Source organism: Electrona antarctica (assembly GCF_951216825.1).
Source record: "Electrona antarctica genome assembly, contig: scaffold_25, whole genome shotgun sequence".
Lineage (NCBI taxonomy): Eukaryota > Metazoa > Chordata > Actinopteri > Myctophiformes > Myctophidae > Electrona > Electrona antarctica.
Window position 1 is genome coordinate 8010623 of NW_027637034.1, and position 27770 is coordinate 8038392.

The 27770-nt window shown below is 41.0% G+C and overlaps 1 long non-coding RNA gene across 1 annotated transcript; it reads left to right on the forward strand.

Moving 5' to 3' along the window:
• The first annotated feature begins 1272 nt into the window (after positions 1 to 1272).
• On the forward strand, positions 1273 to 27097 carry LOC306919457. The gene is made up of 4 exons (XR_013789534.1): positions 1273 to 1465; positions 4654 to 4750; positions 9139 to 9270; positions 26574 to 27097. It is a non-coding gene; the product is annotated as an uncharacterized lncRNA (long non-coding RNA).
• Positions 27098 to 27770: the final 673 nt, after the last annotated feature.

Below are 27770 nucleotides of genomic sequence, written 5' to 3' on the forward strand. Positions count from 1 at the left end.
AAGGAATTTAACACATGTTAATTCGGAATCAACTGAATGTATGTGTCTGACATATGATTGTCTGCCATTGGGGGGGAGGGTGCTATTGATGCAGTGGATCAGGGCAAGTGGCAAAGTGGGCTGTGGACTATTGTGGACACGCTGAAGAATGTATTCTCTGAGCACAGACTCAGTTCACTTAATGCGGTCTGCAGGTTAATATCAGAATACTGATATGTTATTGATTTCAGCTGTTACAATTCCAAACATGCAAACATGACCCACTTTAATTACTTCAGTCTATATTAGTAGCTTAATGACTAGTACTAGCCTTTTTTATGTCCAATATTTGCATTTCAGTTCATAATCATAAAGTTAACATAACATATAAATGTATTTGAAATTAAATAAAAAATATTACTTTTCCGGATTCCAATTAAAAAATAGATTAAAGTAATTCAGGATTCCAATTTTAAAAAATAGCAAAAAAGCAGATCTACAAGCTCAAAATGCATCGCACTGCGACACGTTTTGAGCCCTTAGATCAGCTACTTTTGACTATATGCATTGTGGCCCTCTGGAGTGAGTTTGAAATATAGTGGCCCTCTCCATCATCAAAGTTGCCCACCCCTGCCCTATCCAATGTTGTTTTGTAGCCTACTGTGATGTTGGCAAATGGCAAGAATAGCACAGTAAAGATGATAATAATCTAATATGATGTGTGTAGTTCTTTATAGATCTAGCCTCTTAATTTTTTATCTCAAAGTGCACCAGATTGAAGCATTTTCATCGCAAATTTAAAGAAAAATCTGGAGCCCAGGGTGGGGCAGTGCTATCATTCCAATATTGCATATGACCAGCTGAGTCATAGAACTGACACTGCCTGCTTGATTTAGCAACACAATATGTTTTAAAAAAAATATATATATATCATATTAAAAAAAATCTCAATTGACCCCTCAGTCATTTTATCCTGGCGCCGGGCCTGGTATAAACAGAGTTACTGTATCATTTCATAGAGGTGTATACAAATAAATAATAACTTAATTTACCTCAGAAACTTCAAGCAATGGACCTTGGATATGGATTCCACTTTGTTAATCTGTTCAAAATGCTAATCTAATGAAACCATGGATACTTCTACTGTATACTGCATGAAGTAGGCCTACAGAAGAAAGGAGGGAATGGAAAGAACTGGATTAGCTGGAGTAAGAATAAAGGGAAAATGCTGCATAAGTATTACGGTATACCATGGCTCCCCCTACTGACAGTTTATGGTACGTACGCTCCAGTACTAGTGCGCATGTGCACACCCTTGTAGGGCAGCTGCCGCTAAAATCCACAGTATAAGCCTGGTTTGTTGAAACAGCACGTCGTCTCACTGTTGACACTTTAATATACCAAGAAAACTAAATCGTTTCGTGGAAACAGTCGTCGTTAAGCAGCAGGAGGACGTTTGTTCTGCTCAACCACTGAAACACAGCAGGTAAGATGAACTGATTCACGTTGTGTTTCATCCGTTTGTCTTTATTGACTCATCTCTAGATGGAGGAGTCGTATTGTTCTTATATCTGCTTGCTTGTTAATAAATGCTATAAGTAAACAACCAGTAGTTGTACTAGTAGCAGCAGCAGCAGCAATAATATAGGCTACATTGTGGTTGCATCTGCCACTATTATTAATGTAAGGTTCCTACCGGTTACGTCAGTGTGTCCTAGTATTTCAGTGGTTATTGTATAGACTTGAGCAAAGATGGAAAGAGATTCACAGATTCGCAACAGATTCGCTCTTCCGGGCTCAATAGCTCAGGAATGAAACATTCCTAAATCACAAAAAATCTCATTCTTATCCTGATTAGATAAAGAACAAACTACAACTTGATTTGAATCCCAAAAAGCCAACCTCCGAGTTTAATAGATTATATGCATCTCAGCAGACGGTAAGATGAGCGGTTAGGGACCGTCTACAAAGTGCAACACCGAAAGTGAAAATATTCAATAACTTTATTTATATGCAGAGTATTACCACCAAATTTACATCACACGTCAATGGGGTACTTATGATTGTACTACAGCATTTATTTGTGAAAAAAAAGTTACATTTATTTACATTTATTAGTGAATACATTTTCCCATTGACTTGAATAAGAAAATCTAAAACTCCATTTCAGGTGCTTTTCTCTCGGAATTCGTATGGCCTACAGTCCAGAGGCCTACGCAACAAAATAATTACACAAGTTGGCCTCATGGTGGCGCTATAACAGACGACTTTACGTTTTGGCCTATAACTCTTGAACCATAGGTCGTAGAATAAAGAAATTGGTAACACTTGCTGACTATACGGAAATAATGATTAACTAACCCTTAAGTAATACATTAGTTAAGCATTAGAAAACATTACCTCATAGAGGCTACTATCATTAGTTAACCATGTTCCATTCCATGGCTTTCATGTTTTCATTTATAGATCCATTTTATCAGCCAAATCTATGCCCATGATGTAATAGCTGTAATATGTGTAATAGTGTAATATGGGTAATAGTGTACTTAGTGTAATAGTGTGTTTGTAAATACATCAAAGATGCAAATATAATCCATTTCTAATGGATGCCTTGGCCTGGAAGAGAGGTCATCAGGTGGCTTCTTAGAGTGTTTCAACCCTCAACCACTACACTCTCCAGTTGGCGGGTCAGTAGTGATTGGCCAAGTCACTGCCCCTCTCCTCCAGGCTTCCAGCTATAGACAAGTCCACGGAGGGGCACCCTGCATGCAGACATCACCGAGGCGCAACCAGCACCGGGAGAGATCCACACCCGGCCAACAGGGAAGTGCGAAAAACCTGCCGGCCAGGTGCAGCAAACCAGCGCTGTAATAGTGTAATTACTATAATAGCGTGATAGTGTAATTAGTGTAATAGTATAATAGTGTTAGAGTGTAATTAGTGTAATAGTAAAATTATGGTAATAGTGTAATCAGTGTAATTAGTGCAACTGCAACCCTTATTATGAAAACCTGCAAACCCTGTCCGTCCATCGGTTGGTCGGTCGGTCACGCCTCCATATATGGTCATGTCTCGTGATTTTGGTTAATTTATATCATACATTTTTATCAATAACTTACCTCTTATGCATTGTAGCACCATGATGATCCCCATCGCCACTAGGGGGCTCCCCCTGGTCTTACTACAGAACTTAGTGTGGTAAAATATAATTTGTTTAATTTTACATCCTATTAAGTGTAGCTCCATAAAAATCCCTATCACCACTTTGGGGCTGCCCCTGGTCTTACTACAGCACTTAGTTTGGTGAAATATAAATGTTTGTAATTTTGTTGATTTATTATTTTACGTGTAGTAAGACCAGGGGGAGCCCAATAGTGGCGATTACAAAAACATGTATTTTTACCGAATGTGCTGTAGTATGACCAGTGCGTAAGAGGTAAGCTATTGATAAGAAGTGACGATAAAAATTAACCAAAATCACGAGACGTTTTCATAGTAATCTGTGACCTATAGTCGCATTTACACTAATTACACTATAACACTAATTACACTATTACACAATTACCCTAATTATACTATTACACTTATTACACTATTACACTTATTTCAGCTATTACACTAACCCTACCCGCCTATGAGCACTCATCCTGGGCACAGATTTTGCCAAAATGGGTCAGTCCAAAAATGACCCATAAAGCACCAGAGAGACCTCCGGAGAGACCCCTACCCGCCTTTGAGCACTCATCGTGGCCATAGAATTGAGGAAATTGACCCATGGGGAGTCGGGACAACCAGGGACGACATCCAGAGAGACCGAGTCTGCTCACTAACCCTACCCGCGGCACTCGCCTATGAGCACTCATCGTGGGCATATATTTGGCTGATAAAAGTAGATCTATAAATTAAACCATGAAAGCCATGACACATGGTTAACTTGATGAAGTAATGTTTAACTAATGCTTAACTAATGTATTACTTAAGGGTTAGTTAATCATTATTTCCATATAGTCAGCAAGTGTTACCGAAACCTTTATTCTACGACCTACGGTTCAAGAGTTATAGGCCAAAACGTAAAGTCGGCTGTTATAGCGCCACCATGAGGCCAACTTTGGCCTCAGGTTGACCTCTGGACTGTAGGCCATACGACTTCAGAGAGAAAAGTATACCTGAAATTGAGTTTTAGATGTTCCTATTCAAGACAATGCACCAAACATTGAAATCTTACCAACCAAACATTTGTCATTCTGTATTATTGTGTCAGTCATTCAGGTAATGCATGCCATTGAAAATTGTTTTCCTGTCTTGTTCATGATCTGCACAATTAGCCTCAAACCCACTTTAACAATGAGTGCTGCCTGATGGAGGTGATTTCAGGCTATTCCACTATGACTCGCGTCCGCTTTTGTCATCCATCTTGGAGTGTAAGCGTTAATGCTACCAAGCTAATATAAGGCCAATCCTTGCTCTAGAAAACGCCAATGTTCCAATCGCAATCACCAGATAATCAGAAATGACCTCTGAACATCGGATAATAGTTCAAAACCACAGACAGTAGCGTTTCTGAGTGTTCGTGTGCATGTACACTTAAGTTAAGCATGATTTCTTCACTAATAGTAATACATGAATCCCATAATCTCACGATTCTTATTAAAGTCCTGATTCACTTGATTTCAGACCAGTGTGTGGAGTCCAGACTGAAAAATGAACTCTCCAGACTCAGCCAAGGATATTTATATTAAACAGGAGGAACCTGAAGACCACCCACACCTCAGTAAGTTTCATGTGCTCTTCCTTTCTTTAATATTTTCTGTTCTTTAGGTCTGTCACAATGTCTTCCGCTGTGCAAAGCTCATTTCCCGGCCACAAACATATTCTTGTCAAGGACCTGCAATATTTACAAGCGACTAGCTCGCCGTGAGGGAGTATGAATTGACTTATATTCAGCCGAACTAAATTCGGGGCGGAGACCCATCCTGAACCAACTTGGTCATCCGTACTTGAATATAAGCTCGCATTCACACCTAATACTTCGGTAGACTCGATGCGAATGGGCGGAGAAGTTGGGATTCTTGCATATTTAATTTGCTGCGTGTGAATCACACTGCGCTGTCATCCACAGCAATTGAGAAGAAAAGGGTCCCACACACTGTCTTCACTTATAGAGCAGTAGTTTTATTCAGATGACAACGTTTCGGTCTAAACGACCTTCATCAGGTATCTCTGATATATACCTGATGAAGGTCGTTTAGACCGAAACGTTGTCATCTGAATAAAACTACTGCTCTATCCTCTATAAGTGAAGACAGTGTGCGGGACCCTTTTCTTCTCATGATTCGCATGCAGGGACAAATTGGCCATTGGGACAGTGGGGCCGTGGCCCAGGGCCCTTCGGGGAAATTGGACCGTGCGGTACTAGGTTTGACACCCTGAAAAGGGCTCCATGGGGCTCTTCATTGGCCATTGATTTTGTTAAAATGTCGCGCGCATGGGCGCTATGGGGGCCCTGCAAAATATACCGGCACAGGGGCCCTGGTGGGGGTTAATCCGTCCCTGTTCGCATGGTTACCGGCTCCGACGCACCTGTCCTTGTAGCTGTGCACGAGGCCTTTTCTCTACAATCCACAGCAATTGGAAACGCAGCAGAGAACTTTATCAATGTGTTCAATTCATAAACTACGCAGTCAGTGAAATCTATGGTGTTAAAATGATGCTTCTAATAGTTAGGACTTGAGGGTAACGTGGATGCATGTGTGTTGTCAGGGACTTGTGTGTGTGTGTGTGTGTGTGTGTGTGTGTGTGTGTGTGTGTGCGCGCGCGCGTGCGCGCCCGTCACTTACTGACTGTTCTTTTGGGAACATGGCCGAGGCACATGGAGACGGGAGCGCAAAATGATCCTTAATTAGTAGGCCTATACAATCTGTACTCCTAGAGATTAGGCTATCCGATCATCATATACAATTTCTATGCTACTATGCACATGTCAGCTATACAGTTTATAGATCATGCTTAAAGGGTCACTTCACCCCTGACACAACCTGATCTTATTTTAATGATGTTTAGGACACTAGAAACACTTTTCCTGGGTTTTTGTGTGCGCAATCCCTGTTTTCAGATATCCTGGTAAGGAATTCATTTTATCTACGTCAGAATGCTCATGGCCCCTCCCCTCCGGACTACAACAGTCTAACCTCGCGTCACCTTAGAGTATGCGCGTCACCTACACACGGCTACGCCTACACCTGAAGACAGCCCAGAGGGGTGTCCCTAGTCTCTACTTTGTTCCACCTACAACCCCAGGCCACCCCCACCGATGCATTCCTCAGATTGTTTGTTTGTGTATTATCATGGCGTCTGCAGTGCAGAGTGATAGCACTCCATGGACAATATTTATTTGAACCGGAATACACAGAAGATCAACCCCAGCGCAGATGAAACGAGCATGCAGGGCAGCCTGGCCCTGGATATTTTTTACTTGATCAAGTAAGTATTTCTGTAGCCCTGAAACATGATTGTCATAAGAGCGTCATGTAAACCATGGCTAGGTATTTCTGCAAAGTGTAAACATGATGTAAACTTGCATAATCTAGCAATCGATTGCTTTAATGTGAGAGTTTTATAAAGTTAGGGTAGTAGCTAGGCTATGTATGTGTATAGTTCAGACTGTTCAGAGTGTCGTAGTACGTAGACTTGTTTCAAGATTCCAGTTCATAGACGCAGCCATGTTCTATCCTATCGTTACGTTGGGTCCCGAAAATAGAAGGTCTACAAGCTCACAGCGCATCGCGGATTCGACACTTTGTGAGCTTGTAGGTCTGTTATTTTCGGTGCACCAACGTCATGCATGCAACATGTATAAATCAGGCTTCACGTCGGATAGATGATGATGGCCATATTGTTTTCATTTACAGGAGTCAGGACTGGAGGACAGACAATACGGATGTCGTTTTCAGCCAAACGTGAGAGGAACTGCTGCATCGGAGGGAAGAGTTGTGTTCACCTTATAAATAAGAACATTCCCTTTTCCAAGCCTTCATGTCATCATTTCAAAACTTGGAAAACAGCTATAATGAAGTTTATCTAATAAAACGTTTACATGATGTACACCTGCTTGCTGCTCATTGACTATATGTAAAGAATGAAAAAAGGTTGCACCCAAATTCCATCTAGTGTTCATTTGAACGATTTCATTTGGCAGAAATGGCATATTGCATAACGTGTTGTACATTCTCTTCATGTAATCATTTTGCTGGGGATTGCTTACCATACAGTTGAACTACAGTAAAACATAATGTAACAATATCCACTAATTAAAAGCATGATGATGACACGTGGTTACAATGTTACAGTGAAACATGTTCTCTGAAATTATTGAGAGTCGCACATGAATATGAAACGTAGGCTACGTTTTGTTTTATTATAAAATGCATTATATCTCCCTTCAATATCAATCACAGACTTTCTTCATGCTGTGGGAATGACGAAACAATTGAGGAAAAACACGTTTGTTTAGTGATACTATGCTAATTTATATATATTTAGTTTGCTTTGCTATAAAAAGCTACATGACCATTTTCAACCGTAACGCAGACAGCATCGATGCGGCTGCAGCGGCTCTGTCTAATTCCTGAAGAGTGAATACTTTCTTCCAAAACAAATCTAATGTCCAACCGTTTACTGGTTCAAGAAAAAGGAGAAGCAGACTTCACGTTGTACAAGAAAGAACACATGGCTTCATGTCGTGTTGTTTAGTCATCCACTCGAAAAAGGCTAGCAAAAAGTGGTTTGTTATTATTCTTGCAAAAATGAAGGTTGCCAGTTCTTTGACTTTGTGAGAGAAATAAGCAGCCATGTCCATGCAAAGTGCAAACAAGCCTCAAAACAATATGCACATATTTTTGGTTATTTATATTATGTGCCTATTAGGCACATAAGCCGGCTATTTAAAAAAATAATCTTGAGTGGATAAAGTGCAAATGTGGAATATCTTTGAAACATTTCACACATCACAGGGCTCCATGGCACAAATTACGTGGAAAAATACAAATTAATTTGGGGGTCCTTGGCATGTTCATGGAGAACCACTGGTGTGAAAAACATTTGGATGAAAGCCCAAATATCAACTACATTTTAGAAACAAGTAAAAAAAAAGAAACATCAACCAGTGATTGTGAACCACCAATATTTACAAGCAACAAAAATAAACCCAAAGTTGCTTATAATAAGCAGACATGGCAACACTGGGTCACTTCCATGTGTATTTGTTGTTTGTAGAAAATGGGAGGATAAAGATCATAAAGTCACACCTACACGAAGCCTCCCCCTGAGGAACAGCGCAGCAAAGCATTATGGGGATTGTAGGAATTCAGCAATCCAGTCAACCCCTAGTCAAATACACAGACTTCATTATGTTTCTGGTCAAAGGGTGCAAATTTCAAATTGTGCTACTGTTATCTATTACAAATACCATTAACATTGAGTGACTGGATTTTCTTCCAGAGGTGAAGTGACCCTTTAAGCATGTGTTTAAACAAGATGAAGAAAGTCTCCAGCACTTGGATCCCTGCACACAGTGACATCCCTCCATGTTTACGCACAGACAGAGAGAATACTCTGTACACTGCAGTGTTTTTACGTGTTTCCTTCAGCAATTGATTAATGTGCTTATCTGACCATATTTCGATAAGGGCTTCGGTCTCCTCATTCGATCACGTCTATTCACGGTAAAGGGGACATATCGCTGTATAAAATATCCCTTCTCCGTCTCCAACTTTACTCCAGACCGCCACATTGTTTGCTTCATTTCCTTTATTTGATGCGATTGCATTCCCACCTGCAACAGTAGAATGCGGTTCTTTGATGCGCATTAGGATTCGAATGAGACTTCAAACGAAGCACACTTTCCGACAATGTGCAGCAGGATTCGTTTTAAACGCAGTAAAGCTTTCTGGTGTGAAGGCGACCTAAGTTGTAGCTTGCGGATGCAATTTACAATCGTATGTTCAGCAAGAGTTCTGACCTAAAATGTCAATTTAATTTTCTTTGGTAAGGTTAATAGAGTTGGGATTAGGTATTGCCTTTACCTTCTGCAGATATTAATGTTATATTCTCCACTAGGGTTCAAGTTCATAGGAAAGTCATTATTTGATTATTTCATTTCAGACCAGTGTGTGGAGTCCAGACTGCAGGTGAAGATGAACTCTCCAGACTCAGCCAAGGATATTTCTATTAAACAGGAGGAAACTGAAGACATCTCTATTAAACAGGAGGAACCTGAAGACCACCCAGACCATAGTATGTATTTTAACTATACGATAATCTTGGCAAAAACAAATCAGGACAATGATAATATATGGATAAAATAGGAACAAGAAACAAGTCCCCATGACTTTTTTTGTGTAATCCTTTTGACCTAAATGTTTACTGTACCTTAATTACCCTAATCCAAAACTCGATGCTGAGTGCCAAGCGGGGATACATTGGATCCTACCTTTATTGACCTGTTTCCTATAGCCCATAAGTCTTTGCGTTTTGTGCATAATTTCCTTTTGCTGTTTTGCCAGTTTTGCAAGAGAAACATGAAAACAAGCACAAATGGAAATGGCAGATCTGCAAGCTCACAGCGACACATTGTGAGGTTGTACATTGGCTATTTCGGCTATTTATTTGAAAAATAGAATAGTTCATTTTGTAACGTACCATAATATAATTGCTCTGTGAGGCATTGTGATGTTGTAGATTGGCTATTTCCAGCAAAGAGGTTTAGTAGTAGAATGAAAGGTCAAGTTTGAGTCAAGTATTGATGGTTTAAACAGTGACAATACACATTAACATAAACCCAACACAACAGTAATGACAGTGCTGTCAAATAAGTCTATGACAATCTATTTCAGTGTAATAGTCAAAATCCCCACATAATTCCAAAGCGCTAGCGCTCGCCCAGCAGTCTGCTGTCACCCAGGCGGATGCGTGCAAAGGGTGAGGTCGCTTCTCGCCCTCGGGCGTCTTACTGGTATTAAAGATAATTATTTTATTATAATATTCTGGGGAACCCGTCAAACCCCCTTACTGTTACTGAGAACAACGGTCTAATAATATCCATTATAATTATATAGATTGAATAATTTTATAGTCGGTAGTTTAATCATATATTTTAACATTGTTTGCATGCATTTTACAATAGTGACTGCATGATTAAGTAAAGTGATCCTTGATATTGTATTGGATTGCCCTTTAAATGTTGTAGTTTGGGGTGCCAGACGGCTTTTCATCCGACAATATTTTAGGGTTAATTACCGTAACTCTCAGAACATGGGTGCATGTATTAAACCATGCACCCATAACTGTACAAATCACACCAAAAATGTAAATTCACAGTTAATTCAGACAAGCAATGGTTCACAGTCCAACAGAAAACTACACTGAGTCCTTATTTATAAATAATACGTCACAGGATTTATTTATAAAGTTCACTTCAGCAACTTAAATAGTTCCCTTTTGTTCAACAAACGCACAATAAATAAGCGGTTTAATAAACAGGTCCCCTCTCAAATAATAAAGAAAGAAACAAAATAAATGTAGACATAAACCCACTCCCCAAATGCTCAGATCCTCCCTCTTCAAAAGACCAACATTGTTTGAGTCTATTACTCCACTCCACGGATGAATTCAAACAGTGAGTCTCCCCGCAGTGCCATGGCTTAGTGACAGGTCCTTGGTTTGGCTGTCTGTGCCTCTCGTTGCATTGTTCACCGGGCGTGGCAAACGAGTAGCGCGCCGTGCAGATTTCGACCTGCCAACGCAAACACAGATCCCTTAGAAGGCGTTTTTAGAATCGTACTTAGTTTAGACCAGTCATTAGTCATACAACCTATCTCAAACCCTCACCCTAACCCTAACCTCCCACGGGGCATGAACTTTGAAAGCCAATGTTAGCCAATTAGGATGGAATATGAAATTAAAACGTTTCAATACTGTGGTAGTGAAACGTACCAAACAGCTGAATATATTGAACACGCCCTGACACAGAACTACTGGAACTATTGAACATAAATCTGACCAAAAATTATTTTGAATTTAACAAGAAATGATATCTCCAAACCAAAGGCACAGCCATGGGGAAAACGTTTGCCCCTTCTATGCAAATATGTACATGGCTCTGTGGGAAGAGACAGCTCTAAAAAAAATGCAAACTCAAACCAACACATTATTATAGATTTTAGGATGACATCTTTGGTGTTTGGGAACACACCAAAGAGGACTTCCAAGATTGTATTAATATACTAAACACACACCATAGATCAATTACAATCAAATATGTGAGCACAGAAAAAATAGATTTCCTAGATGCTACTGTCTTCAAAGGCCCACATTTCAGTGGTAAATTAGATTTCAAAGTATATTTTAAAGAAACAGACACACACGCTCTCCTTTCATCCACCACACACTTACAGAGGCAGTCAAATCACAGCTCTTGAGATTCCACAGACAACAAAGTGATTTTAAAATAGCATGTCAAACTCTATTTGATAAAACGGGGATACACAAGAACTTTCCTTAGAAAAACACATGACACATTTCTAGAGGTGAAAGAAAGGGACCAGAGTCCCAAACTAGCCTTAGTTACTACCTATTCGACACTAAGCAGAATAACAAACATGAAAATATAGAGGAACTTTGCAAATAGGACGGATGGATACAAAACACGGATACAAAATTATACCAGCATAGGAAGAACAAAAACTTGAAAGATTACCTTGTACATAGCAAACTAAAGGAGACAGACAGACGATACGCAAGAAACGAGATTACTTCAGACCTTTTTTTTTTTTTTTTATCAAGTTTTTTATTTATTTTTTTGTTAAAAAAGGGGTTTGCAAGGGCAATGCCTTCGCGGCTGTGAGGCCTACGGCAAGGAGCGGGGAGATCTTCAGAGCAGAGGCAACCATGTCTGGGAAGTCGATCTCTATACTGTGGTTGAAGAATGCCATTGTCTGATTTGTCTCCACACACACACCACACATCGACGAGTTGCTGCGCAGACTGCTTGAAATTGTTTCCTTGGGGTCAAATAGAATCTCTGGATAAATTTGAAATTCAACATTTGATAGTTATAATTTCGTGATGAGAGAGAAATATTTTCCCAAATTCTTTTCCAATTGGTCGGCCGCTGCCAACTCTTTAAATCGACATTCCAGACTCTAGAGACACCCATTGGCGGACATGTAGATTGTCTTAACTTCTTATACAAATAAGATACAAAACCTTCAGATTTGGGAATCTTAGTTATGTAATCAAAAAGTGGGTGAACGGGTAGAGCATTTCTCCACGGCACCTCATGTGCTCGAATAATTGCTCTTAACTGTAAATAGAAGAAAAAAAGGTTGTTGGTAAACCATAGCTGTTCCTGAGGTCTTCAAATGATCTTAAACCCTCATTATTGAATATGTCAGAGAAAGTATGGATGCCACAACTGGACCAGGATGGAAAGACCAAGGGTTTGCGTTCTAAGCACAATGACATGTTTTTAAAAATTGGTGTATGTGTGTGCCATTTAACATTCCATTTTCCAATTTGTTCAGCTTGTTGCCATATATGAATAGAATGGGATATGATAGGGCCAAATTTTGATTGGCAGTATTTGCTCGATATGCGACTGAACAGAACTTCATTCAATTTGTAGGGTGTGACTATACTGCGTTCCATCATAAGCCATGGGATATTCTCTTCTTGGGAGAACCATTTCTCAAGTGAGCGGATGGCAAAAGAAATATGATATAATTCTAAATTGGGTAATTCAAATCCACCTTGTTGTTTACTCTGGTAAAGAAGTGTATTCTTCAGCCTTGGTCGTTCCCCCTTCCAAATTAATTTTGTAACCAGGCCCTGTATTTGGCTCCAGTAACGGGGAGGGGTAGGTAATGGAAGCATACTCGATATGAAATTGACCCTTGGTAATACGTTCATATTTATAATGGATATTCGACTGCTTAATGATCATTTTTGATTGATCCATCTGTCTAGATCATTACAAATGGAATTGCGTAAGGTGTTATAATTAGTAACGGCAATTCTATCAATAGATGAGAGGATATTTATTCCTAGGTATTTAAAGGTCGAAACCTGAGGTATTTCGGTTTGCAGTCCTGGATATGTGACTGCCTTGCCTAGGGGTAAAAGGGCACATTTCTTCAAATTTATTTTATAGCCTGAAAACATACTATACGATGAGAAAATATCCATAATCAGTGGTAAGTCACGCTGTGTATTTCCTAAGTATAATAAAATATCGTCTGCATACATTGATATATGGTTGCAAATGTTCACCACCATTATGGGAGTTGTTGTTTGTAACTGACGTATGCCCAGGTAATGAGGCGTGCTGGGGGCGTCTGAGGCGTGCGGGGGCCTCAGCCGTCCGGGGGCCGGTGCGTGTACTTGGGCCTCACAGGATGGCCTCACAGTCAGTGGTTTGTTGTTCCAATTTATATCCACACGCATGGGTTGGTAGGATGAGTTGGTCCCGTTCCAGGCTACGCCCCGTGCCCGTGGCCTTTCCACCATTGATTATTGGATGTCGTGCGCCCGTGTGACTCGCCAGTAACTGTGTGGCCTCCTCCACCGGGTCACCTGCAGGCTGTGGGGGCAGTGGGGTGTCCCATGCGCTCAGCATAGGATGGGGTAGGGCCGGTGGAGGAGGGAGCCCGAAGGTGTAGGTAACGGGGAAGTCAGGGATTGGATTATTTGGATTGACAACGTTATCCTGATCTGGACGGGCGGAGCGCCTGGTTTCCCGGGCCTGTTGGGATCCTCCTTCAACCTCAGTTTTATATCAAATTCTACATTGTTGTAAATGTAGGTCATTGTGTACCGTCCCAATGCCTTCGCGGCTGTGAGGCCTACGGCGAGGAGCGGGGAGATCTTCAGAGCAGAGGCAACCATGTCTGGGAAGTCGATCTCTATACTGTGGTTGAAGAACGCCATTGTCTGATTTGTCTCCACACACACACCACACATCGACGAGTTGCTGCGCAGACTGCTTGACATTGTTTCCTTGGGGTCAAATAGAATCTCTGGATAAATAAAATATAGTCTGCATACATTGATATATGGTTGCAAATGTTCCCCACCATTATGGGAGTTGTTGTTTGTAACTGACGTATTTTCTGTGCTAATGGTTCGAGTGAAATAGCGAATAGCAGCGAGGAAACTGGACAGCCTTGTGGAGAACCTCTGCTAACTGGAAAGAGGGATGAAAAATGGCTTCCTGTCAGTACCTGAGCAAAAGGCGTATTGTATAGGGTGTTTAACATACTTAAAAAGTGTCTGCCAAAGCCCATGCGTTTCAGTGTAAACCAGAGAAAGCTCCATTCTAGACGATCAAAAGCCGTCAATCGATACAACTGAAGGGGACAAAGTGGAGTTAGTTGCGGAGGATATAACATGTAACAATCTCCTTACGTTGTCAGTAGCTAGTCTGTTTTTCACAAAGCCTGTTTGGTCAGGGTGGACTAATTTGGGTAGAATATTATCTAATCTTAAAGCTAGGGTTTTGGCAAAAAAAAATGTATCTGAGTTTAATAAAGATATTGGTCTATAGCTTGTACAGAGTGTGGGATCTTTGCCAGGTTTGCACAGAAGTGATATGATGGCCGTCTTAACACCTTCCTGAAGGGCTTTCTGAAACATATTAAGTATTAAAGGTCCAAGGTCATCCCAGAAGGTGAGATAGAATTCTGGTGGGATACCGTCCAATCCAGGTGATTTACCATTTTTCATTTGCTTTGATGAAATTAATATTTCCTCTATTGTTATTTGGGTGTCGAGATTATTTTTCTCCTCAGTTGAAAGGGTTGGTAGCTGTAAATCATTAAAAAGAGTCGTTAATTTCACTTTGATATAATGTTTGATAATATTTTTCAAATTGTTTGTTGATTAATGTGGGGTCATGTAAAAGGGAGCCATCTTCTGCCTGGATTGAAGGTATATCCGCTAGCCGGTCATTTTACGCAATTTACTAATAGAAAATAGAAAAAAATAGAAAACTCGGTTTACTACCATTAAGGTAGTGGGATTGTCTTGATCTATGGATTAGAAACTCTGACCTTTTTGCAATGATTCCATTTAGCTGAACTTTAACCATTGATATTTCCCTATTTCGTTCGACTGAAAAATTAGCACGTTGCTGGTGAATTAATGATGCATAGGTTCGTTCCAGGTTGGTGATTTATTTTAGTCGTGCTTTGTTTTGTGCCGATGCAAACGAAATTGAATTATTCCTTATAAACCCCTTAGTGGCGTCCCACAGAATCCGAGTGTCTTTATTAATACGTATAAATTATTTGTACGTATTTATGTTACTGCTCGCAAAACGAGGGGTTCTGTAAGAGAGTGGTGTTAAACCGCCATCGGGTTGCACGGTTGGGGTTTTTATCAAGCATTACAGTGCATAAATTTGTGTGGTGGTCTGACAATGACATATATACTATTTCTGCCTTGGAGGTCATGTGTGTTATTTGGGGAGAAACGAGCATATGGTCAATTCTAGAGAGAGTGATGTCTTCCGGAGTAATAATGTGAGGGTTGTGTTTGCGCCATATATCTACAAGGGCATATTGATGCATCACATTTTTTACAGCGCAAGTGCTTGGTGAATTAACATTAGTCCTAGATGTTCTATCTATGGCTTCCACGGCTGTATTGAAGTCAGCCCCCAATATGATTTTAAATTTGTTCATTTCATTAATAATCGAACACAACGATAAGAAGAATAAGTTGTTATAGGTATTGGGCGCATACACTGAAATAAATGCAATTTTTTGTCCATTAATAACAGTTTTCACATAAGCAATTCTTCCCTCTTGGTCCTTTCCCTTTTTAATAATGCTTAATCTTAAGATTTGACCGAAATAGAATAATCACTCCTTTTGTTCTATTCTGGGCCGCAGAAAAAGCTGCTACCTTAAAATCAGCATTGTTTAATTTACAGATATCATCATATTGTGGTGATCTACATATAGAGACTGGCAGAGACATTCACCAAAAGGGACATTGTGCCTTTAAGAGGATGATGAGGATGAAGGGCGCAGTTCAGACTAGTGTTTCCGGTTCCGGGTAAACTAGTAGTTGTGTGTTGTTATTGTTCTGACTCTGATGCTGCTGCAGTGTAATGCTATACATTTGGGATTAAGTAAACTACCTCGACACAACTCCGTCTCCTGTCTCGCTGTTACTTACCCCACAACCCACTATTTTGAATTATACATATTTTCTTATGTCAGCGCTCCAGGCCAAACCATGCCGTTGTTTTTCACGAAATGTGGCAATATGTTAGAGGGCTATGTCACCCTGCTTAGACACAAAGCCCACAACCATTGGACAAAGGGTGGCACTGTAGCACTCAATTGAAAATCAGGCATAGCTCATGAACCACCAGCTGATGAACCACCAGTAATAATTACTAGGTAATTAGTACTAATACATAGATAATAATTTAGACTACCTGATGTTGGTGTCCAGTTATCGGTGGTGGACAAAGTAGCCTACGTATGCTCAAGTATTCCTTTTAATGACAAATTAGTGAAATTACAAAGTACTTTTTCCATTTAATATCAATGCATCATGGATTCAAATTGTCAAAAGTGTGCAAATAGCTTATCTATCTGTCTGTCTGTCTGTCTGTCTGTCTGTCTGTCTGTCTGTCTGTCTGTCTGTCTGTCTGTCTGTCTGTCTGTTGTCACAGCCCCTGTAGTTGGCCTACTAGGGCCTGTGTGTATTCCTATAGGCCTAGGTCTTTGCTTCCCACAGGTCCTGAGCAATTGCCAATCAATTGCCTGGCCAGTGGTCCCAGTGTGTTCTATATCTGTTGTATTGTGTTTTTATATGGACATAGTGTTGGGTGCTGGCACATATGCACACATGGCATCAACGCATGGTGCTGTGTTCTGGCACACTATACACTCTGTCTTTCTTTTATCTGTATTGTATTGTATTGCATTGTATTGTACTGTATGTGTCATTGTATGTTTAGTTTTACTACCATTTTAAGAGCCTGGTCAGGGACTACAGATGTAAATTAGCTCTGGCACATTTACATGGAAGTGAAAACTGAAATGTTGATTCATGAGCATTGTCCCTGTCAAATAAATGAATAAATAAATAAATAAATAAAGGGCTGGGAGTTGGCCGGCCTAACTCAATTAAATTAAATTCATAGGAGCTTTATTGGCATGAGAAAACATAAACACAAACATAAAACAAAACAATCAAGATAAAACAATACAATAAACATGTAAACAGAGCTGTGTTATATTAACACTTTGAGTAATACTATCTTGTGAAACTATAAAAGATTGTGCATTTTCTGTCAGAGATAGTTAGCCTATACATCCGAGACGTTTTATACTTTTGAAAGTTAACATGTACATGTCTCTGATGTCTTGGTACAGTGGACAGACGGTTAGGAAGTGTAGCTCAGTCTCTACCTCGTTTTGTGTGCAGTGTGTGCATAGTCTGTCTTCTCTTGGGAGCCAGGTCTCTCTCTCTCTCCTTCCATGAGAGCAGCAGCATGTGTTTGCACCATTCAACACCCTACATTACATTTACCACACATCCACTCACTTACACTACTGATCTACTGATTAACAAAAGCCACTTAATACTTTAGTATTGTTTGATGCATATGTTTATTATATTGTAAATAAATATTGGTTTGTGCACTTTTAAACAACTGTGTGTCTTCCTCCTTTGTTATGGCCCAAGAGCCAGGTCATAACACTATCTATCTATCTATCTATCTATCTATCTATCTATCTATCTATCTATCTATCTATCTATCTATCTATCTATCTATCTATCTATCTATCTGACAGTTACACACCTCCACCACCAGGGGGCGAAAGGCATTAAGGCAACAGTGCCTGGATTATTTATTGCGCATGCGTGAAAACTTTGACCCGGTGACTCAGACAGACATTCCAGGGTATTTTTTAAATATATATTATGTTCACATGGTCCGACCAGTACATTCTCTGTGGATCCATGTTTCTCAAAATTCTGTTTATGACAAAAACCTAGTTTCAAGAAACATGCATCCAAAAGTTAGTTTCTATCATCTTCCATTTTGGAGTTATAAGCAGTTTTATAACGCTTCGTCCAACAAATATCTGGGAATTGTGTGCAGAATAGACAGCAGGCATAACTATGATGTGAACTGTGAATGCCAGTCCCTTTTTATTTCCACCACACCTCAGATCAATCAATCAAATTGACTTTTTACATTATAATATATAAATATATACACAGTTGTGCAATCATTTCTAGTAGCAAACAGTTGTATGTAGTGCAAACAGTGCAAACTGTATGTAAACCTGAGCTTTACAGTATTCAAAAGGCGGGAAAAAAGTAATTCAAGTACATTTGGTAGTTGGGGTACACCCACCTCCTCCCAGGCCCGCCCAGGCTGTGCCGTAAAGGGGATCTCGGTCGGCTGTCACTAGACACTAGACCACCCCGGAGTTGCAGACTCCCCATCTAAGACAGGAATACACAAAACCATAAAATAAGTAAATGTATGAAGCTAATTTCACCCACTTTTGTTTTTGCTGTAACCTGTGATGACTAAAAACTATAAACACGATTTTGTTTTTTGCATTATCTTACCTGTTTCCATGGAAACAGCAGCATAAATAGCAGCCTCAATAGCATCCGCAGCAACAGCAGCAGTAGCGGAAGGCTGTTCAGTGGACATGTCGGCCGACATGTCTGTAAATGTAAAACAATTTAAATCAATCAATTTAGTACTACTGTCAACAGTGTAGTGTCTCAGTAAACTATAGGATCATATAATGCAGAGAGACAGTGTAGTGCCTCAGTAAACTATAGAATCATAGAATGCAGAGACAGTGTAGTGTCTCAGTAAACTATAGGATCATAGAATGCAGAGAGACAGTGTAGTGTCTCAGTAAACTATAGGATCATAGAATGCAGAGAGACAGTGTAGTGTCTCAGTAAACTATAGGATCATAGAATGCAGAGAGACAGTGTAGCGTCTCAGTAAACTATAGGATCATAGAATGCAGACTATTTATGTTTGTGTGTATTATGTCAGGATTTCATCCTGTGCTGGAAATCTTTTCAATAAATTTCAATGAAATTTCAATAAATGTGTTCCGCGCTCCGTTTGTACTCGCCCAATAAATATGTCCAAAGACGTGGAGTGAGATATTGTCCTCTAGTTATCCATGTAAACGCTTGTTTATTCAAATATGTCATCTTTTCAAACATCTCTCATATATTTTCACGGGCTGTACACAGACGACATTTTCTCAGGGCGAGGGGTCCGGAATGACAGCTGGACTTCCATTTATGACACTCGCAGGGCAGAGTTTGCTGCTGCAGCCTAGGCTCCATAGCTGGGCAGATAACATGCAAATTACAGGTGAATCGTTCACTTGCGGATACAAGCACCAAAATTGGTACACTTACTCCTTAGGGATTGCTCTTTTGATAAAACCATTGTGCCAAATAAAATTTCAATATGGCGGCCATTTTTCAAGATGGCCACCATTGAATATACAGTAATATTGCATTTCGCAATAAATCCCATAGACTTGTCCTATTTGAATGATCTTGATGTCAAATCATACATTTTTCACTATGTAGAATCCAAATTTGGACCCATGGACTTACTCACTGGCTTCCTTGTACAATATATCAGTCCCGGAATCCTAATATTCTGCTAAATTAGAGGTTTGTGTTATGTCTGACTCGGGTAAAATGGATGGTAGTGTATATCTTAATATTGTTAGAGCTTTAGGGGGGGGGGGGGGTCAATGTAGTAGCTCAACAGAGCGGATGTCAACATACAGCCAGGGCACACTGGTGGCACCGCTGCTGTGAAACACAGCATGGGGTTCAGTATCAGCTAAGCCCTGTATCTTTTAGCTAGTGTAGATTACATGTAATGTACCATGTATGATGTTCAGTTAGACAACCGCGCCTGAATTGACAGGGTATGCCAGCACGGGAGAGCCGAGCCAATGGTATAAGGGGGCTATACATGACTTATTCACGGACTTACCAACATGGTGTACAGATCGCACAGGACTTAAATGATACTGGATGAACGATCGGGCTAGGTGTAGATCAGATATTTTATTGTCAATAACGTACCACAGACGAATAACAGTCTAAGTCCACACTATTGATCCATAATATATAAATGATAGATAAGGGTTCAGGTTAACGAGGCCTTTTCGTGGAGGGGTCAGTCTGAAATTTGGACTTAGACTGTTTTTCGTCTGTGGTACTCAGTCTTATCCCATACCTTATTGTGCATGATGGCGGTAAAAGGATAACCGCTCTGCCTTGATTCACTGAATACAGATAATGGTCATATACTGTGATACCTTGATTACCATTCACCAAGATTGCAAATATAGATCCATGACCTAAATTCAAGACTGACTGGAGCAAGTGTTGTCTTTGCAAAGAGAAGAATAGTAAAGAGCTCTCATCACATGCAAGACAATCACAACATGATGGCTACACTGCATGCAACTAATATTCCCCTCTTTCACACAATGAATGAGATGCATATTAATAAAATGTATCCAGACAGACTTGATGATGGTGGTGGCATTGAAGAGAATCTGAGGAGGAACAAGGCGCAATATCACAAAAGTTGTCGCATTACGAAACTGGAGAGTGAGAATCACAAAACGAAAAGCAGAGTGCGCTCAGCCAGTGGAATGCAGTTGGGTGTTGATGCATCTGCTGTCAACTCCACAAGACTGAAGGAAAAACTGCTGTCATACCTGAGTTGGAGGCTCACAAGCAGGGAAGGGATGTTCTTTTGGCTTTCCAGAAAGATGTAGGCTTTGGCTTGTCAGAAGCCTCTGACTCTTATAGTGAAGCTATTGTCCTTAGCAAAGCAGCTAAGACATATATGCTGGACCAGTCCAAATCAGGTATTTCTTACAGCAGTTTTTCATTCAGTCTTGTGGAGCAGGTGCATCGACACCCGGCTATTCCAGGCACTTGGCGTACAGGTGAACTATGTCTGCAAGTCGGAGGACTGAAGGACCCTCACCAGATCTGGTGGTCTCCACTAGATATGTGACTAGCTCAGATAATTCCTGCAGTTGGGCAACTGGGCATCCTCTTCGGTTGAATGTTCCTTTCCAGTCTCTTTGTGGTTGTGAGGTACAACCTCTCTCTATTGGACATGCATGCAGCATGCATCATGGTATTGGAGCTCCTGTGCAATAACATCTCCACCACTGAGTCTTGCAAGAAGTTTTCCGTCATTTAAAGTTTGGGCACATTCATTAACTCTCTTATTGAGATTCATCGTCATAGCTTTCTTGTGAGTTCAGAGTATGCGGCATCTTTGTCACATCTGAAACATGTTTTAATGCTGGTTCTACTCCACTTGGTCTGGCATTCCACTGGCTGAGCACTCTCTGCTTTTCGTTTTGTGGTTCTCACTCTCTCCAGTTTCGTGTTGTTGAACGTAATGCGACAACCTTCGTGATATTGCCCCTTTGTTCCTCTTCAGAGTTTATTCAATGCCACCACCAGGGGAATATTAGTTGTTGTTGTGATTGTCTTGCATGTGGTGATGAGAGTTCATACTATTCTTCTCTTTGCAAAGACAACACTTGCTCCAGTCAGTCTTGAATTTAGGCGGTCCTGGGTCTATATTAGACATCTTGGTGAATGGTAATCAAGGTATCACAGTATGATCATTATCTGTATTCAGTGAAGAGGGATTATCCTTTTACCACCATCATGCACAATAAGGTATGGGATACGACTAGGTTCGACAATAAAATCTACACCTAGCCCGATCGTTCATCCAGTATCATTTAAGTCCTGTGCGATCTGTACACCATGTTGGTAAGACCATGAATAAGTCATGTATAGCCCCCTTACCATTGGCTCGGCTCACCCGTGCTGGTACCCTGTCAATTCAGGCGCGGTTGTCTAACTGAACATCATACATGGTACACTACATGTAATCTAGCTAAAAGATGCAGGGTTTATTAGACAACATTTGGGACACTGAAGTCATTATTTAGCTACACCAAACAAATTACTCAGCTGATACTGAACCCCATGCTGAGTTTCACAGGAGCGGTGCCACCAGTGTGCCCTGGCTGTACGTTGACATCTCCCCCCCCCCCCCCCCCCACATACACACACACACTAAACCTCTAACAATATTAAGATATATACACTACCATCCATTTTACCTGAGTCAGACATAACACAAACCTCGAATTTAGCAGAATATTAGGATTCCGGGACTGATATATGGTACAAGGAAGCCAGAGAGTAAATCCATGGGTCCAAATTTGGATTCTACATAGTGAAAAATGTATGATTTGACACCAAGATCATTCAAATAGCACAAGTCTATGGGATTTTTTTTGCGAAATGCAATATTACTGTATATTCAATGGCGGCCATCTTGAAAAATGGCCGCCATATTGAAATTTTATTTGGCACAATGGTTTTATCAAAAGAGCAATCCCTAAGGATTATGTGTACCAATTTTGGTGCTTGTATCCGCAAGTGAACGATTATTTCCGCTATCTGCCTCACTACCAGAGTCGGAGGCAAGACGCGCGCAGTGCCTTTTAAATCCATTCCCTGCAGGTGTTAGAAATTAATTAATATCAAACCAAAAGAGCGTGTTTCATAAGGGCTTTATTACATTCTAAAAGACAAGTGTAGGTTACATTAATGATGATAAAAAAAAGACTTCGGCCACATCAGTGAAATAATGTCCGATATCGGGCATCAGCGCCTAAAATGACGGATACATCGGTGAGACCGATGTCGGGCTCTATTCACAACACCTTGCTCTGCGAGGCGTTGTGAAGAGACTCGAGACACTTATTTTTTGAAACGAGGGTTATCCTGACAACAAATAAGAGAATAAATGTCATCTTTGAGTTGCTCTGCTGATGCTACCTTCTCTCTCCTCCTGTCTGTGTGTAAAGAGGTTTCATCTAAATATGAGGAGAGGAGATCCAGTCTGGTCCAGGAGGAACCACAAACTCCACAACATCAGGAGAGGAGATCCAGTCTGGTCCAGGAGGAACCACAACATCCACAGATTAAAGAGGGACAACAGGAGAGGAGTTCCAGCCAGGTCCAGGAGGAACCACAACCTCCACAGATTAAAGAAGAACAGGAAGAGGAGACTGGTGAGTCAACTTTAACATTACTATGTAGGAAGATGTGGTGCGATACTCTCTCAGGTAAAACACATTTTAATTAAAATTAGATTCTGAGAAAAAATTGAATTCTCAGAATCCACTACTTCTGAATGAAGTGTCTGGTGCTGGGAGTCTGGTCTGCACCTTTGTTAAATTGATGCAGACACGCACACACGTACACACACACACACACTCTCCTCTCTGTCGCTCGAATTAATTAGTTATGTCCTGCAGTCTAGTTTCTCCCGGCGGATACTGCCGGGAGCTGCCTATGCCATAGAAAGCATAGGTGAGTTCCAGTCTAGATCGAGGGTAGCTACTGGGACGTAATTCGGGACTTGATCACTTGGCTGGGTCACCCGAGTGAGGGGTATGATGTTCGCGAGACCCTAAACCCTGATGACCTTGGGATACATCACAGAGGATACGTCCCAGATGCATCTATGCAATGTATTTTCGTTATTTCGTTCTAACAAGACTAAAGGGTCATTCAGCAACTAATGATAAATATATAGTTTGGTAACTCATGGTCCCCCAAAAGACAGACACAAAGCATGTTGTTTCCGCTCGTGCCGCTACGAAAGTATAGCACAACCCATAATCATGTATAGCGATTAAGATTTTTGGCATAAATGGTGAGGTATAAAATTGTGTCCATATCGTTCCAGTTTGCACACCTATGTGAACCCCCCCCAGGAAACTGTCAAGAAATAACATACAACGTACATGCACCACTGGACCACTCAAAGGGTTAAGTGATCTGTCCAGGAAGGTTCTAATCATCAATCAGCACCAGACACTTCATTCAGGAGTGGTGGATTCTTGAGCCACAATGGTTCTGTAGGCTCCACCTGGGCAACGGTGGTGCTGTAGGCTCCACCTGAGCAACGGTGGTGCTGCAGGCTCCACCTGAGCAACGGTGGTGCTGCAGACTCCACCTGAGCAACGGTGGTGCTGCAGGCTCCACCTGAGCAACGGTGGTGCTGCAGGCTCCACCTGAGCAACGGTGGTGCTGTAGGCTCCGCTTGCAGCTTGAATGGCCCTCCTAAAGGCCTCACCGTGGGTTTGTTGGGCTTCCTCCTCACGGAAGACACAGGCTGGGGCGCCAACCCATACTGCTCCCGGGTGCCGTCTACATTCCGGCTTTCACCCGTCTCTCACCAGACTATTCCTGGTTGTTCAGTTGTTCAGTAAACCCTTATTGAATGATAAGTACAAGTTGTTTCTACTGGTGATTTCCACAGAGCACCACAGGGAGAGGTCTACAGTATCTAGAGAGATGGCCTCCAAAATACATTCAACGGTGTCAGAGGAACAGCCAGAGGTGGACCAGAGACGTGGACTGTTTGATGCGAAGATGCAACCTGTAGTAAAGTTGTACCGTATAGGTATGTGCTGTTTTGTTTACTTACATAAAGGGATATTTCACTTTCAAAATAATTGTGGGTAATGTTATCGTCTACTCAGGCTTTTGTGACAGTTTTTAATATGCTCCATTCAGTATTTAGATATTTTATATTCATTTTTATGAAGTTCCCTTCCTATACAACCCCATTGTAACTTCAAACTCAATTTTAACCATCGTAGATGCACAAAAAAACACCCATCCTTGGTTCTGGTGACTGTAATTGTCCTTCTGAATACTTGGGGGGGGGGGGGGGGGGGGATAATGAAGGGGGTTGTTGTCACGCTCGCTATTCACTCACATGTATATCATTCTAGTTGTTCTAGTGGCCTTTAGAGAGGGACAGCTGAATGGGTAGAGAGCCCGTCTAGGAAACAGAAGGTACCACAGTGATGTTGTTAGGTCTGCAGTGGGTCCCAGATTCCACAGGTGGGAGTCCTAATAAAAATGGTATTTTTGGAGAAATTGTAATCTTAAACCCGTGTTTGACATTATTGCATTTATGCAAATCATGCATCAACTAAACATAGTGTCATTTTAAGACCTGGAGTATTGGATCATCTTTGTTGAAACTTCCAACAACCTGTTTGAGTGTTTGTGTCAATTATGGTTTTCAGTTTTCTTCATTTTTGTAGTGTTCTTTTGTCATAACTAAGGCCAAACGGAATCTGCAGGGTTTTTTTCTGTTTTTCTGCTGTGATTCCGGAGGACAGTTATCCAGTACTATAATCAATGTGTTTGGAACAAAAATAACTCTAAACAAGCTAAATAAACCTTAAAGTACCACAACAAAGTAAGATCTATTAGTCAAACCTTCGATTTCGTCAATTTTATATGGGGTCCCTGGATCCCGCTTCATCTCTCTCAGCTAAGGGGGTTCTCTCTCTGTCTGTCTCTCTCAATTCAATTCAAAGGAGCTTTATTGGCATGAGAAAACATTCATATTCTCTCTCACACGCACTTTACACACATACACACACACACACACACACACTAGTCTCTCCAAACAGACACTCCCTCTCTCTCATTCGCTTGCATGCACGCACGCTCTCTACACACACACACTTTCACTTTATCTCGCTCGCACGCACGCTCTCTCCAAACAGACACACTCTCTCTTTCGCTTTCTCTCGCACAGTTGCGGTGCTCAGCTCTTTACTTCAGGATGTTAACCTAAACCAGCTAGTAAATACAATAGTAGCCTAAATGTAAATGCTACTTACCCAAACCACTCACCTTCCTGTTTTTATGCTTCAAGTTCAGAGGCTTGACAACGGAGGTAATCCATGAGTGTTGGCAAACAACAACCCCCGTCCAATTAAAAGTAATTGAATGACGATGACTCGGCAGTGCCAGTCAGCTCCTCTGCAAATGAATCCATCTTCTTTTGATAAAGTTATATAATAGTATCGTCCAGTCGGTCCAGACCAGCTCACAACATATTAGTCAGCAATGAGGGGAGGGGCAGGGTGCGTCCACTGAAGCTTAACCCAAATAAATCACGCTGGCCGGTAAAGTAAACTACAAGATGAACGTGTTCAAATTCCGCGGTAATTCCGCTGAGTTTTCATCGGAACACTGCGGCCGCATATTGCGTTCGGGCCTGGTCATAACCTTCTGTTGAACACTTAATACTTATTTGTAACTATTCAAATGCATCTACGTCCGCTCTAGTAACTATTCAAATGTAACTATTCAAATGCATCTATGTCCGCTCTAGTAACTATTCAAATGCAACATTATATTCAATACAATACAAACAAAATATGCATTTTTACATGCATTTTTACTTGGACAAGTGAGTAAATGTTCTTGTCCAAAGGACAAGAGGCTCAAAAATGGAATGTCAAGCCCTTTGATTTCGAAATGGAGAAGATTACGTTCCTCCAACACTACCAAAGCTATGAAACAGGAAACACTACGTTGGAAAAATGCAAAGTTCTCTCTTTGTGTCTTTTTTCTAGCCGTCCCGCAACTCCCTGTGTGTAAAGAGGAGGTTTTTACTGAACAACAGGAGAGGAGCTCCAGTCTGGTCCAGGAGGAACCACAGCTACCACAGATTAAAGAGGAACAAGAGGAGCTACTTCAAAGACCAGTGGAGGCTGATGGGTCAACGTTGACATTACTAGCAGTGAAAAGTGAAGATGTTCATGATGAAAACGGAGAGACAGAGCCTGTAGCCGGCACCTCAACTGAACACATGAAAACACAAGCTGTTGTAGAGGACTGTGGAACATCACAACCAACTAGTGACGGCCAGCTCCTCTCTTCACACTGTTCTGAATCTGACACTGAAGACAGTGATGATTGGGAGACCAGTGAAGGTCAGTCAACTTTAAACACACTGAAATCACACAAGACACATGTGGAAGGACAAAGACTGTCTTTGAGCAGCAAGCTGTCCAAGGACCTAAAATCATCAAAACAAACTCACTCCATGAGGAGTCACACAGGGATGAAACGCTTTAGTTGTACAGAGTGTGGCAAATGTTTTAATCGTAAGACAAAACTGACGAGGCACACACTGATTCATACAGGGGAAAAGCCCTTCATTTGTAACGTCTGTGGTAAAGGCTGTACACAGAGTAGTAATCTAAAAACACACATGATGACTCATACAGGGGAAAAGCCCTTCACTTGTACAGTTTGTGGTAAAGGCTTTATTCAGAGTGGTATTCTAAAAACACACATGATGACTCATACAGGGGAAAAGCCCTTTACATGTAACGTGTGTGGTAAAGGCTTTCTTCACATCGGTAATCTAAAATTACACATGAGGACTCATACAGGGGAAAAGCCCTTTACTTGTAACGTGTGTGGTAAATGCTTTGCTCAGAGTTTTAATCTAAAATCACACATGAAGACTCATGCAGGGGAAAAGCCCTTTACTTGTAACGTGTGTGGTAAAAGCTTTGCTCTGAGTAGTCATCTAAAATCACACATGAGGACTCATACAGGGGAAAAGCCCTTTACTTGTAACGTCTGTGGTAAAAGCTTTGCTCTGAGTAGTCATCTAAAATCACACATGAGGACTCATACAGGGGAAAAGCCCTTTACTTGTAACGTCTGTGGTAAAGGCTGTACTCAGAGTAGTGAACTAAAAACACACATGATGACTCATACAGGGGAAAAGCCCTTTACTTGTAACGTCTGTGGTAAAG